This window comes from Diceros bicornis, chromosome 20 (assembly GCF_020826845.1).
Source record: "Diceros bicornis minor isolate mBicDic1 chromosome 20, mDicBic1.mat.cur, whole genome shotgun sequence".
NCBI lineage: Eukaryota > Metazoa > Chordata > Mammalia > Perissodactyla > Rhinocerotidae > Diceros > Diceros bicornis.
Window position 1 is genome coordinate 27,647,875 of NC_080759.1, and position 15,025 is coordinate 27,662,899.

General features: G+C 41.0%; 1 protein-coding gene across 1 annotated transcript in view; it reads right to left on the reverse strand.

Moving 5' to 3' along the window:
* Window positions 1–15,025, reverse strand: part of GHR (growth hormone receptor) — a 250,981-nt gene that overhangs the window by 93,056 nt on the left and 142,900 nt on the right. The gene's annotated exons all lie outside the window — the stretch shown is intronic.

Below are 15,025 nucleotides of genomic sequence, written 5' to 3' on the forward strand. Positions count from 1 at the left end.
TTCCAGTGGAAGCCGTGGTGGCCATAAAAATGCATCTCTTAGATCTCCTGCTGCAGAAAGCAACATTGGCCTATGCCCTCAGCTGCTGTGCTCTGAAATCCATCCAGCCAATGACTTAGCATGACAAGGGACACCAAGGCAGGTCCATGACTGGGAGATGGGGGATTCCTCTGTCAGGTGACTTTGGCTTGAAGACTCCTTGTTGGCTTTGCCAAAACTTTCTTAGCATTGTACCGTACCTAAGACCTTTCCTCCCTGTTTCCTTTCTTTCTTCCTCCTCTCTCTTTCCCTTCCCTTTTTTCATTCCTTCCTTCATTTATTTTCTTTTTCATAGGGGTCAGACCTGCACTGTAATCTGACAGCTCTCCGAGTCTCCTCTAGTCCCTTCCCCCTTTTTCCTCACAGGCATTGTTTCTAATAAATCTCTTGCACATCTAATCTCACAGTAAATCTCTTGCAGGTCTGTATCTCAGAAAACCTAAGCTAACATAGCAGCCAAAACTTACATTCCCAGAATTACAACAGCTTGAGAAAAATAAATGATTTCAACTGGCCAGCCACTTGCAAGCTGCTCGAGAGACCCGAAGACACGGTAGCGTGAGCTTGTGAGCCACTTAGCTTTGTTTCTTCTGAGAGGGAAGTGCATGCGCTGGGTAAAGAGGCTGGCAAGCTCTGAAATAAAAAGAGAATCTCAAGGACTTAGAGGGGTTCAGACTCAGATTAGCTTCATTGACAATGGTGTGCCTGCCAAGGAGGATTCAGAGACTGGAAGAACACAGCTAATCTCGGCATCCAGGATTTTCTCTCTTACTTTTCATTTTCCCATTGAACATGCTATCCTCACATTTCCTCTATACTCTTGTGATTTCTGTCTGGTCTTCCTTTAGAAATTTCCTTTCCCTCCTTTGACACATGAATAAAAAAAGAAGAGTAACTCCTATCACACACTTATAAAATTCCGCTTCCTGCTCTTCAAGGGCCTTCCTGAGAGCCTTGGCTGTCAAGAGCCTTTCATGCCTCCTAATTTACTATTTAAAGCCATGTTTGCATTTTAGTGATAGTCACTAAGGCTACTTCGTCTCCCAAGGTTTTTCTTAGTCACTGGACCATTATTTTCCCTTCTTGAGCACTGTACCAAATGACAGAGAACACTGACATTAGAGTTGATTTTGAACTATAGAAAAGGAGGTTGAGATTCAAATGATATCTGAAAAAGATTAATCTTGAGAAAGCAAAAGATCACTGTTCATAATACAGCAGAAATGAATCTGGCCAATTTTGTGTCCTCCTGCTTTATTAATTTATTTCCTTCTTTGAACCTATGACCTGTTGTGTCTTCTATGAAATCAATCAGGACACTTTGTTCTTTACCTTAGGTTTTTCTAAGAAGTTCCTGTGGACAGACACCATTGGTTGGCTATCCAACAGCCAGGAACCAAAGTGCCTTACCCATAGCTAGATTGGGATTAGTCTAAACCAGTTAAAGTATCCCAATCATCTTTGCCAGATGCTCACCCTTCCAACCTCCTTTGCAACTAGAAGTGGCAGGTGACAGAGTTCTGACTAAAGAGACTCAAGTGGAAGTTGGCTGAGGACTTCTGGAAAATCTTTAGATGCCTCATAAAACAAACAGGTGCAAGAGAAGAGCTTGCTGACACCATTCCCTCTTCTGTCTTCTTGCTTTGAATATGTTTGTGATATCTAGAGTTTTAGCTACCACCTGGCCATCACGCAGTAACGAGGATGAAGCCAAAAAGCTGACACCCTAGGGATGGAGCAGAAATCCAGGAAAAGCCTGAGATCTTGATGAATCCTTAGCTGCCTAACTAAACCTGAGACCACTTACTTCTAAATTATATATATTTATTTTTAAGTAAGCAGTAAACATCCATATGGCATGAACCACTGTTAATGGGATATTTTGTTACTTGCACCAAAGATAATTTAAAGATTTTTATTTATTTTTTCCCTCCAAAGCCCCAGTAGATAGTTGTATATTATAGCTGCACATCCTTCTAGTTGCTGTATGTGGGACGTGGCCTCAGCATGGCCGGAGAAGCAGTGCGTCGGTGTGCGCCCGGGATCCGAACCTGGGCCGCCAGCAGCGAAGCGCGCACACAACCGCTAAGCCACGGGGCCGGCCCACCAAAGATAATTTAAAGGCCCCTCTCTGCCTCTCTCTGTTACTGGCAGAGACTGTGTTCTACCATGACAGCTCTGGTCATGTGGCTCCTTACCCACTGCTCCAACCCCCACCTGGGATCTAGAACACTGTTTCCCCCTCTTGCCCTTTCAGACAATCAGGCAGTAAAGGCTCTCGGTTATTGCTAGCTCTGGGTCCTTCACCACCCTTGATTGATTTCTTTAACTTTAGGGACCCTATTTTGTAAAGAGACACATTATTATACTCTCATCAAACTCCTTGCATATGTCATCTCTTTCTTCCCTGGACTGAGACTAATAAAATGGATTTCTACACACACTGCATTCTATCTTTTTGATTCCATAATACTGATTGAGAGTTTTCAAAAATAAGCAACTTAAAAGCTGCCAGAAAAAGTAGGGTAGGATGAAGAGGTAGGCATGCAGATTTTAATGGAAACAAACAAACCCTTTACTTTTTACACTGGGTAGTAGAAGTGAAGGATTTGAGTTTCAGCAACAGACATAAGAAAAAAAATGCAGAATATGTAGTACCATGCCCCATTTCATCATAACCTCACGTTCTTTACATAGTGTAACTTATCTCTGAAATTCATCTTCTTGGTTAGTTTAACTTGAGGGTTCACAAAATGAGGACAGACTGTTTTGTTCTTGCGGGACAATACGTACTATTAACCAGTGCTTTTCAATCTTCTTTGACAACAATCCACAAAAAGAAATATGCTTTACATTTGACCCATATGTACATCACTTATGTCTCTGTCACTAAATAATACTTACCATTACTATGAATGATGTGATTTTCCATACTAAAGAGTACAACATATGTCTTACTCTTCTGTTCTATGCTATTTAATTAAAAAATGCTAGTTGAGCCTTACGAAATAAATTTCATGGCAGTCTGATGGTTGCTACTTGTAGTATAGAAAACAGTGCTGAATACACTTAACTTTTTAGCGAAAAGAATCTAAATTCATGACAAAGAAGTGTAAACTAGTGGAGGGGTAACAAAAATACAAACTAAAATTTGTACTGTTTAATAGTTTTAAAATTTTTTTCACATTTATTAATATAATTTAGTAGGCACAAGAACCCAGTAAGAGAAATCGGCTTGTATTTCCATTCCTAGATGAGAAAACTAGGGCTCACAGACAGAAAATTATTTTCTCACGTTCACACTGCCAAACAGTGCAGAGATTTCCATCTTCTGATGCTGAACTCCTAACTGTTTTGACGCTTCTGGGTTAGCAGTAGGTAATTAGAATTAGCCCAAATTGTAATCGAGAAAGTCAATGACCTTAGTTGTAAAACAATAAGAATATTTGCCTCTCTCATTTTGCCAGGAAATCTTGACAGGAGATTGAGGTGGTGGACGTTTCCAACACTCTCCTGAGTGTTAGAAGAAAGTTAGTCGTTAAGTTCTTAACACGGAATCTCTGCTATTCCCCGTTATACATGCTTTGTGCTTCTATTATTGTTACCATTCTGGAATAAGCCTCTTTCTTTTGTCTCTCCAAACCCCAATGCTTTCCATGAAACTCAAATTAAGTTCCTTCTCTTCCAGGCAGTCTTCCTGACCAGCTCCTACCTACCATGTCCCCTCCCTGTTGTCTGAATTCTACCATCATATACATACTACCACAACACTTAGCGACTGGTTATGGTGCCTTGTTATTTTGCTTTTATTTTAAATGTGTCAGTCTTTTCTTCCTGATGAGACTGTAAGCTCTCTCAGAGTAAGGATGACAAAGGCTTTTATGGCTGTATCTTTCCCAGCCCTAATGCGTTTGAGAAATTGGTTAACTGTTAATAAATGCCAGACTTATTTTTATACCGTTTGTTCTCTTCCCTTTTTCTTTTTACAGTTTTCAAATTTCCAGACCAGAGACAGAAGATTTTTGAGCTATAAATCCTATTACAAACAATCCTTGACACACAATAAGTTTTCATTGAGTGTTTATGAGATGAATAAAAAGCTGAATGAAAGATAGGAAAGATAAGAACCAGCACAACTAAAATAGTGGCAGGTTCGTTAGTATTTGACATCTAAGGGGAATTACACTATGGATCTTTAATATAATATAAAATTATAATAAATCAGATCACATTTTAGCAATTAATGACATTATTACCGTTAGGGATGAGAGAAGAGAGGGGAGTAGTAGGAAAATTCCATTTGCATTAATGCTTTAATGAGATTTTGAAAAATAAACCTGTGATGTGTTTGGGACTGTAATTTCTTATTTGGGACAATTGCTTTAGAACCACTTAGAAAAATATGTCTATTACTGGGTCAAGGTCCCTAAAATCCCTTTTACAATGAAGTGAGATGTTTTTTGAAATGCCTGAGACAAGAATCTTCATGAATAGATTAAAACGAAATAAATAAGTGAAAGTAAAAAGTTGCACCAACAATTATACAAACCACAGTTGAAAACATCTGATTATTCATTGTGTGGCTAACACAGCAGAGTGGTAGCTTTGGAGGAGAGGAAAGGGAAAACATCAAAACAAAGAAGATTCTTGTTCTTCTCAAAAAACATTCTTTTCTGATGTTGCAATAAGATATACGTTGATTCAGATTTCTAGACACAGACTGATAACAGTTTGTCCATCCAATACTACGTGAAGACAAAAACAATTTCTGTAGTGACTGAACGATAAGTTAGTAAACGGGGTAGAGAGTATCAGAGCATCATACTACTCTCTTTAGGCCCAGAGCTTGCTTGACTCTGAATCAGTCCAAAGAGTTAAGGCACAGCCTTGGGCAACCTGTAGGACAGGGTCACGCCCCTTGCCTAGAGGCAGAGTTGATAGTCATCTGCTATCACTGGTATAATTGATGGTCATGTGGCCACTGTGATGTGCTGCCCAGACCCTCTTCAATGAAGGACCTGTTGCTGCAGATGCTGGAGGTGCTCTAGCCCAACAGCCTTCTGTTCTCAGCCCCTTAGACTGATGGCCTCAGCAGCGGAGTGCTGCCTCAACCAAGAGCAAGACCCTTCCCACATCCGATGAGTGGTCAACGTTGGAGTAGCATGGCCTGGCCATCTTGGTCCCATGGGAAACAATTATGAAGGGCCATGCCAGCTCCAGCGCTCCTCATGGGGTCAGTTGAGGCTGTCACTGGGCCTGTTTTGCAGCTCAACTTCTCCCTCTACCCACTCCTGCTTCCTTTTTCTCTCTTCCACAGGTATTGATCCCAAGGGCGCTCCTTAATAAACATCTTGTATGTCAATCTCCATCTCAGAGTCAGCTTCCTGGAGAACCCCACCTGTGACACAGGTTTTTAACATATTGAAAATACCCATGTTAGCTGGTAAAAAGCTACTGACTCAAGCCCCTGAGGGCCCTACTCCCCAAACTGCCTCCTCAGTCCGTTCCCTGGGACTTTCTGGACCTTTTCATGATCCAGGAACCAAAGGGGTAATGTCCAGCCCAGCAAAGTCATGTTCCAGACTGTCCTGGTGCTCAGCCTGGTTCCTTCTGACTGGTCAGTGCCTGTGTGATACTTGTTATTCAGTCTTTTAAATATGACCTTGGGTTATTGAAGCCAAGTGGGTAGCAAAAATGTCTGAAGCAGTGTGGAAGGGGGATGATGGAAAAGTAAGAGAATGCCCCATCTGAAAGGGGCAGTGGCTACTTAGTTCTAACCAACCATTTTAAGAATGCAGGCCCAGACTTGTCCAATTAGTCAAAGAAAAGCCAGAAATAAAGAATTTTTTTTTGTTAAATCCTTCACATTTTAAATGATAACAACCAATTTTACTTTAAAAACTGCTGCCTAGGCCAAACAAAACATGCCCATGGGCTAGATTTGGGCCACAGACATTAGTTTGTGAGCTCTGTGATAAGATCTCTCTGATCCACGTGGCTCTAGGAGGCCAATTCCAGTAGGATGTTTGGTAGCTGGATGGTTTTTCTAAGTTCTGCCTGATCTAACATCTGTGGAAATGTGGAAACACCTGCACTTTACACACCAAATCAGAAGACCAGGCTAGAGTCAAGGAGTTTAACCTAAAACCCATCTCAGATAGTCACTTCTGATGAGGTATGTGACATTGACTAAGTTGACACGAAAGCTATTTATCTCTTACAGAGTAGCTTTGTCCACTGCCCCTGGCCGTGGTCATATAGAGAGTTCAACAACTTTATACTTTTTTTTCAAACTGCAAAACCGAATAACACAAAGCTTTGGAATGGTCTCCAATAATTTGATTTTAATGAAACAGAGCTCTCCTGAGACACTCCTGCCTACAGATGCTTTTCATATTTTACTTTCATATCTGCACACTCCATTGACATACCTGTTCTCTTAAGTTTCTCCTTTTAAGATGTTCTCAAGTAATCTTAAAAAGAAAAGGTTTTAAGAGGCTATGGCTATGCATATTTTTCCAAATTCTCAATCCAGATTTACAGAAATATATATCGTGAAGACAACAGGACAAAGAAAATTCTAGAACTATAGGCAGAAGGAGGGTCTGGTCAATGCAAGATGCAACCATAAAGAGAGTTCTGGGGGTTCATGGCCATTCATGTGCATTGAATTGTCTTTAAAACTGAAGGGCAAGTGGACAGTTACTTAAACGATGAAAGATTAATTCTCTTGACTAAAGGTATATTGCTTTTCTAATTTACCTTTTGGAAAGGAGTAGAGTAACTTTAAAAACAAAGACTACTGTTTGGCAGTGAGCAAACATTCCCTTTAAGAGCAGGTTAGGGCCAAGCCCTGAAAGGCCCCAGTGTTGAAATAGGAGGCAAGGAGAAAGCCTCAAGCAGTATCCAGCAGCCTGTGCACTGACTTGGGAAATTTCACTTATAATCCCCAGGTAATGGACTGGTGCCCAGGATTGTTTTACAAATTCTTTCAAAAACACAACCCTGATTCTTTCAGTCCCCTGCTCAGTCTAAGGTCTTTCTATTACTGAAAGGAAAAATCTCGAAACTCCCTAGCATGGCATAAAATGCCCTCAACAATCTGGCCAAGAATCTCTTCTTCCACTCTTACATCTGCTTGTTCTCTGGGCTAGGGAGCTCTGTGGGGCCTCTTTTACAAGGGCACTAATCCCAACCACAAGGGTTTTGCCCTCATGACCTAATCACCTCCCAAAGGCCTACCTCCTAATACCATCGCCTTGGGAATTGGGATTGCAACATATGAATTTCAAGGGCACACAAACGTTCGGACCATAGCAGCCCACTACCCAGGTATCCAAGAAGTCACCTGGACAATACTGAAACACTATGCTCCTTCACATTTCTACGCTTTGTTTACCTTGCTTCCTCTGCCAGGAATGCCCCCTCTCTCATCTTTCCCCTCCCACTTCAATGATCAATCTTCACTAGTCAACATTCAAGACCCAATTCAAGTACATCTTCCTTTCTTCACTTTTCTTTGACCCATTTCAGAGCTATAATTATTTCTCCTTCATTTCTGCATATGGACTATCTTACACTTGAATCCCTCAAAGAAAAATGTTACCCAGGCTGTCTCAAATTTCTCAATGAATATGTTACTAGGTTTCCCACTTAATACTGGACATGGCAGAGGGAGAGCTTATAATCATTCCAAAGTCTCCTAACAATATCACTCTGCTCTCAGAGCCTCCCAGCCTGCTGGAACTCATGAAGTTGTACCATCCAGTACCTGCAAACGAAACTGACGTCAACCAAGGATACCAGGACCTGAAGCTAAGAAAACCATTCAGGACAACTCATTATTCCTTCAGAATAACAGTTTCCTTGGCCATTGGAAGAGACTTGGGAACAGTGCTGCAGGACCTAGTCAGTTTTTCCTCAACCATGGCATTGGAACCATGGATGCCAGTGTTGGCACCTTTCTTGGCAAGACAAAGTACTTCTTCCAGGTTGTTCTTACCTAGTGGTCTGCTGGAGTCAGCTCTTACAAGCTCATGGGAGTCTGGTTGTCAAATTTTCAGGAATTTTGTGAGCTGATTATTAAGTATAGTCTCTATTAAAAATTAAATTATATCAACTTAAAATCAAATTATATTAAAAATAAGTGTAATAAATAATTAAGACCCATCACTTCATATTATTTTATTACATTTAATTATTCTCTATGATCTTGAGGTTACTCATGTCTGTTGTACCTGTCTGGTGAAAATACCATATAATAGTGGACTGCTGTGCCTCTTTTCTCAATGCCACTTTCAATCATGCTCGTAGCCTGAAATTGACCGTGGTGAAAGTATTTATACCATGGAAATCAGCAAATACTACAAAAATCAGTGCTTCCCCTCCCCCCACCTCTACCGCCACCAAGAACAAGTGTAAAACATTTACCAGTATACCACTGCAAATAATCCTTGCCAATCTACCTTGAGTGAACACAACCTGCACCCTGGAGTGATCGCCCAGCCTTTCTAACCATCCTCCATTGTATCCTACAGTGACGTCACTGACCAGCGTCACAGATCTTACAGGTTACTAAACGGAACAGGTTACTAGCAGAGTGGAGTGCAATGCCTAGAGGCCACCCTTTCAACTAGGCTGGTGAGCTGAAAGGTAAGAACTAATTTGCTCAAGACTGATCTCCCTACCAGCTGGTCTCCAAGAAAAGAAATTGGCTTCCTGCCAAGCTCTATGGAAGAGTTCTAACCCAATGCTTACGGCAATCACTTCTGTTCAACCTGAAGGCTTGGACCTCAGGTGCTTGATCATGCCAGGAGAGAGGCTGGTGCTACCTGCAACCACAAACACTAAGCTAGCAGGATTAGGCTGGAGCCCAAGTTCCGACATATATTTCTATTGTATCTTGGCTGCTGATCACACCAGGAGAGGAGCCAGTACTTTTCCTCATCAGGTTACTTAAAAGTCCCACAGTTCAAGGGCCCTGATCCTGCCAGACTGTTCATGTGCTGCCCTAGAATGTGCAAAGGCAAAGCAGGGTTGCACATCTGCTTCTGCTGCTGTCTCCGTGGGTTTCCGCAAAGACTGCTGCTCCAGCCTTTCTGCTGAGAATGCTACTGTTCCTTGTTCGTATTATTTATCTATCTGTTTCTCTTAATTTTCCTTGGAGGTAGGGACCTATTTTATTCATCTACCACAACATTTATGAAGCACCTACTATGTGCTATATACTGTGGTAGGCTCTGCATACAGTGAAGAATAAAGCAGACCTGGTTCAAAAACTAGTGAGTTAATTTTAACTCGAACCAGCTATAAAAACTGGCTGCAATTCACTGATTCTTCTTCATACTCTCACCCACTTCTTCCATTCTCGTGTTTAGATAGGTCTTTCTATTTCTATATAAACCATCAGAACTTTATCCTAATTGGCCACTCGGCCTTTAATTCTCTGCCTTCTTATTTATTTTAGAAACTGAAGTGAGAATCCTGTCTTAATAGGAAACTGTTACTCCACTTTTCCACAGCTCCTATCCTCAGCTGCCTCTTCAATCAAATAAAAACATAATAAGGCAATCAGCTCCGGTACCACAGTCAGACAGATCTCCTTACTGCCCTCAGGACATCACTCACTCACTCTACAGCTGCATCGTTGTTACAGCCAATCTCTCACATAAAACACTCCGCGTCTCAGCAACCCATTTCCTTTTCCTCCTAAGCTCCACTTAAGATCCATTTCATTAATGAAACTTTAGCTAACCCAACTTGGTCTGCACCACTCCAGGTACCCCAACAATCCCTCTGATCTGGATCACATCTCTTTCTTTCTCATTTATGCATTTATTCATTCCCATTGGAGATTAAACACACAATAAAACATAATCAGAAATGCACACAATGAAACATATTAAGAAAAATAAACAAGAGCAAAGGAAAAACAAGATCCAAGGATTAAGACAATTCCAGGAAAAATTTCATATAGAAAGAATGCCATTGGGCCCTGAATAATAAATAAATAGAAGTTGGATTTTCAGCTCTTGTCTTCTTGGTGGCCAAAGCAGACCAGAGAGCACAGTTACGAGATTCACAGTGGCCATAAGATAAAAATATACTGGAGTCTGAGGAGAAGTAGAGTTTTTACTACAGCATTTGGCATTTCTTCCACAGGTCATTATACTATTTCTCCCATGGATCGTTACAAAAGGGAACAGTGTGAACTACATCATTGCTAAGATTACGGTAAAAGATTGCGTAGGGCTGCTGCTTACGAAATGAAAATCAGCTGAAGCAATGCTCCAGCGTAGAGAATAGTGGCTGATGAATATATCCCGGCTTCTATCTAATCCATATTTTTAGAGTTATTGCAGGAAGCATTGTTAAAACAGAATTTAGCATCACTTAGTATTTATTTGGGGCCTTTGATTGTAAGTTTCTAGATGTTAGGAAATGTGTCATGGATATGTTCTATGTTGGTGGGTCCGCAAGTCAAAACTATTCTTATAATACTACTAAACTATCAATTGTCTCTTTCACGAGCATACTGTGGAGTTTTCCAGAGGCTACCTGACATGTGATGATGTCATCGCTCTAATGACTATGTGTTTTAAACATTTCTCAGTTTTAATTTCTAACACAGTAAATATCAATACAACCCCTATAACAAAACCTCTTTGGTATCTTCAATAATTTGGAAGAATACATAAAGGGGCCCTGTGACACAAAAGTCTGAGAACTGCTGTTCTACTATGTAGGTTATTTACTGAGTAAGTATAGAAAAGTATTTAAAAAGTTACAGTGTGTGTGCTCGAGGACCTATTGTTACAAAAGTGATCAAAGAGTCCATAGTTGACATTGCTACCTCAGTGGCTAGGGAAAAACATTAGCTTTATCTAAACATAGCACAGGTCATGACATTATTTTAATAATACATGCAATGCAGTCTTAACATTTTAAGGAAGATGAAAAGAACACATATAAGAGAAGAGCTACAAAAAATGATGGAAAGGTTTAGGGTTATTTAATCCAAAACTGTGATTCCCAAACTCAGAACTACATTCACCTGTGTGGGATTGAGAGTTAGCATGAAGAAGGGAGATATTTGGATCCAAGAATCCATGTCACCTCCAAGGAATATCTAATACTCTAATAAAGGTACAACAAGGAGATGTGAGGGCTGTAGAAGTTGACACTAAATGGAGATCACATCTGAAAAATCTAAGAACTTCTGATCTAGAAGACAAAGTGGCTAAAATGATAGAATACATATAGATATGAGATATTTTCATGAGCAAGATGCCGACAAAATTCTGGCAATGCAAATATGTTTCCCATTCATGAAGAGCCATTTAGATTAGATACATAGGAAAATTCTCCTTCAATGGCAAGGGTTTCAAATAGTAACAGGTGGTTTGGACACTATCAGGGATTTCTTTTAATGTTTTAAGGATGATTCAGGTAAGTGACCCCTTGGTCTAAGCTTCTGTTTATTGTCCTCGGCCCTTTTCATCCTTCAACTTCAAAACTCTGCTTAAGAAACCAGCTGCTGAATTCCCGATTAGGAAGACCCATCACTATTTCAAAGCCTCAAGGATGGTTATTAGCCTACTCAATTCAAAAGAGGAAGCGGGGTTTGGATCAAGTATCTAAAAGCACCATCTATTTCCAGCTAAGGGAATTCCCCCACGAGTGGAACATGTGTATCGTCTCTTGGGGCCTCACTTTAAATTCCAGACCCAGGCATTACAGTCCAGCGCACTGCCTTCAGAAATACCCTCAGCAGGGGCACTCCTTCCGTGGCCCTTTAAGCACAGGTGGGCCTCCCTAGGAGGTAGTTCTACCAATGTGAAGTCTAGGATCGAATTAGAGAAGGAAGACAAGGAACAGTGCCTCATACCTCTTCAGCTGCCTAGTGCTCAGTGCCTTGAATATGGACAGCCTCTACAAATAAATGTGTATGTATCCCTATAGACACATAATGTTCACCAAAAAGTGGAATGCATTTGTTTGTTTGTTTATGCAAAAATAGTTACTTTGACATCAATATTGATATATAAGAGCTTCTAAGAGAGCGCCCCTTGGTTTAAGCCCCCACTCTCCACTCCCCCACATCCTAAGGAAAACAAAAAGTAAGATAAAAACAAAACTATATCAACTCATTAAATAAGCATTTACTAATTGCCTGCTTTACACAAAGCACATTGCTGCATGCTATGTAGATTTATGAGATATGGTACCTGACACTAGGCATTTGCAACCAAGAAAATGATAACATCGACTCACACAGCTGAGAATTTAAGTCCAACATTGATTTCTATAAATGTCTTTACAGTATCTATTGTTTTGTAACAATAAACAATGCTTGCATAATTAACTAGCATTTTCATAAGAATGATGTCCCCGTTATTCATTGCTTCTAAACTACAAATTTATAATAGAATTTTGAGCTTAGAGGCCAGGTTTTCACTTGGAAACTACTTGGCCTTCATGGAGAATCTTAGAAATCATTTCCTTTTGATTGTCGGCTTCTAGAGGGCAACTACTACCCTTTTCTAATTAACCAGACTAAGCAATCTCTCTATCAATTTACCCATCTGACATTACTTCATATTATTTGGTTAACAGAAGTTTCAAAAATCTATGGGTAGGGGCTGGCCCCATGGCCTAGTGGTTAAGTGCGCACGCTCCGATACTGGCAGCCCAGGTTTGGATCCCGGGCGCGCACCAACGCACGGCTTGTCCGGCCATGCTGAGGCAGTATCCCACATAGAGCAACTAAGAAGGATGTGCAACTATGACACACAACTATCTACTGGGGCTTTGGGGAGAAAAAGGGCAAAAAAGGGAGAAGGATTGACAATAGATGTTAGCTCAGGGCCGGTCTTCCTCAGCAAAAAGAGGAGGATTGGCATGGATGTTAGCTCAGGACTGATCTTCCTCACAAAAAAAAAAAAAAAACTATGGGTAAGGATGTCAAGGTGTATCTTCAGTTCAACTAGAGACTCGGTTTAACAACCTGAAATAAAATGGCAGCCCATAAAATACCTCTTTTTAATTTTCACTGATTTCAATGAATTTTGGCGGTGTGTGAAGATAAATGTTTTCTAAGACATAATGACTGAGCTCTACATCTTTAAACAGAAAATATGGGGAGCTGAATTAGGCGTTCACCCACAGATTATGACCTGAAGGGCTGAGAGAAGAATCCCTTGGCTCCCCAAAATGTCCACACCGGCTGGTGCAGAAGAAGAGAAACTGTACCATTAGAGATTTATTCATCTGGGTGAATCATGGTCTCCTATTAAAATACTCCTATCCCTGAGAAAGTTATCACATTCAGAGTACTCAGGTAGTCACACTTCAGCATAAATTATTTTGTCTGATTATTTCCATGGGCCATCGGCCTGAGACACACACATACAAATGCATTTTGAGGTGGAAGAGAAAGGCCAAGGTCTGGAGCTCTTTGGGGAGGGCAGGACTGGTTAGGGAGCAGCAGAGGGATGCCCTGGTATTGAGGACAGTGGGAGGGTGCTGAGTCGGGCAAGCACGGGGAGGGCAGGAGACAGGGAAGAGGGAGTCTCAGAGAGAGAGGTGCGGAGGCCTTCAGATGCTGAAAACAACTTTGCTCACTGCACAATTCTCCCTAGATGGCACATCCAAGGTTTAGTGCACCAGTCTTGACATGATTTCCCCACCCCTGAGGGAGATGGCAGACTTTGACAGACAGCGGGAAATATCCGTTCTCATTCCTCATCTTCCCTCCCTTCAGCTGTAGCTATCAAAACATCTAACTTGTGATAAAAATAAAATAATTTAAAAGTCAAAGATCTCACCCACTGGTTCTGAAAGAGAAAACTAGTCTGGGAAAGGACAGAACAAGGTCCACGAGAGCCATTTGCCTCATAAGGGGTCAAAAGTTCACTTCATGAACCAAGCTACTGCCACTCCTTTGACCTAACGCGGAAAGCGTCTGCCCCGGTTCTGGGCCTTCTAAGTGCTGTCAACAGCCTGCACAGCTCACACAGACAACCCCTGACAATGTTACAGCTGTTTCCTCGCCTGCCAAAACCGCTTAAACTTGCAGGGCTCCCTGCATTCTTTTAAATCAGGGTTGGAAGCTATAGCTAACGGTAAACGAGTCAGCTCAAGTGTTTTTCATTTCGATTGCAGAACTGTGTGTTTGCCTAATGTAGAATGCTTCCAACAGAGTTCCCTTTTAGAGACCGTGAGGTGGGTGGCCAACAGGGAGTTCTCTTCTGCTCAGATTTTACTGTGCTGAACTGAAAAACAAGTTGCTAGGCTTACATCAGGGAAATTAACCATAGTCCCTGCAACACACACAGCTGTATAAAGAAATCCAATATGGAAGCAAGGAGTTACTCCCATACTCCCTGTGAACGGCTTTGTCAGTTCTAGGCATACATACTGTGTTTCTGATCCTGCAAATCCGTAAGTCACCCATTAGAATGCCAAGAAGCATATACTTATCGGTATGAGTAACACTGCTTAATATCAAATTTATTTATTTTTAATGCTCGCTTATAGTCACATCTCCTCCAGCAAAGTTTAAGTAGCAAAAACCCAGGGATAACTGATTGTAAGAGAACACTTTTTTAACATTCTGTAGCTGGTTTACAATATGAATATGTGGCAAAACCTGATGATCTGTGGTTGCTTTTAGGGGGACAGTAGCTCTTGAATATTGAATAGATTTGTGTTCCATTTTCTTGATTCACCTCTCTGTCATGCTGCCAACACAGCAGTCCTCCCCACACTGAAAGTCAATAAGCAATGGAAGGAAGAAAACTAAAAAACATCAGGTTTAGTAGCTGAGTAGAAAACACTAGTCTTAAAAAACTTTCCCCACAGAAACAGTTTTCCTTCCTTTCTGATTTTAACCTTAACCTCTTTAAATGGTTACAGATAGACTCTGCTGGGATCTTTCATTCTATTATTTTGAAACATTATGTGTCAAAGTAGAAGTTGTCTACAG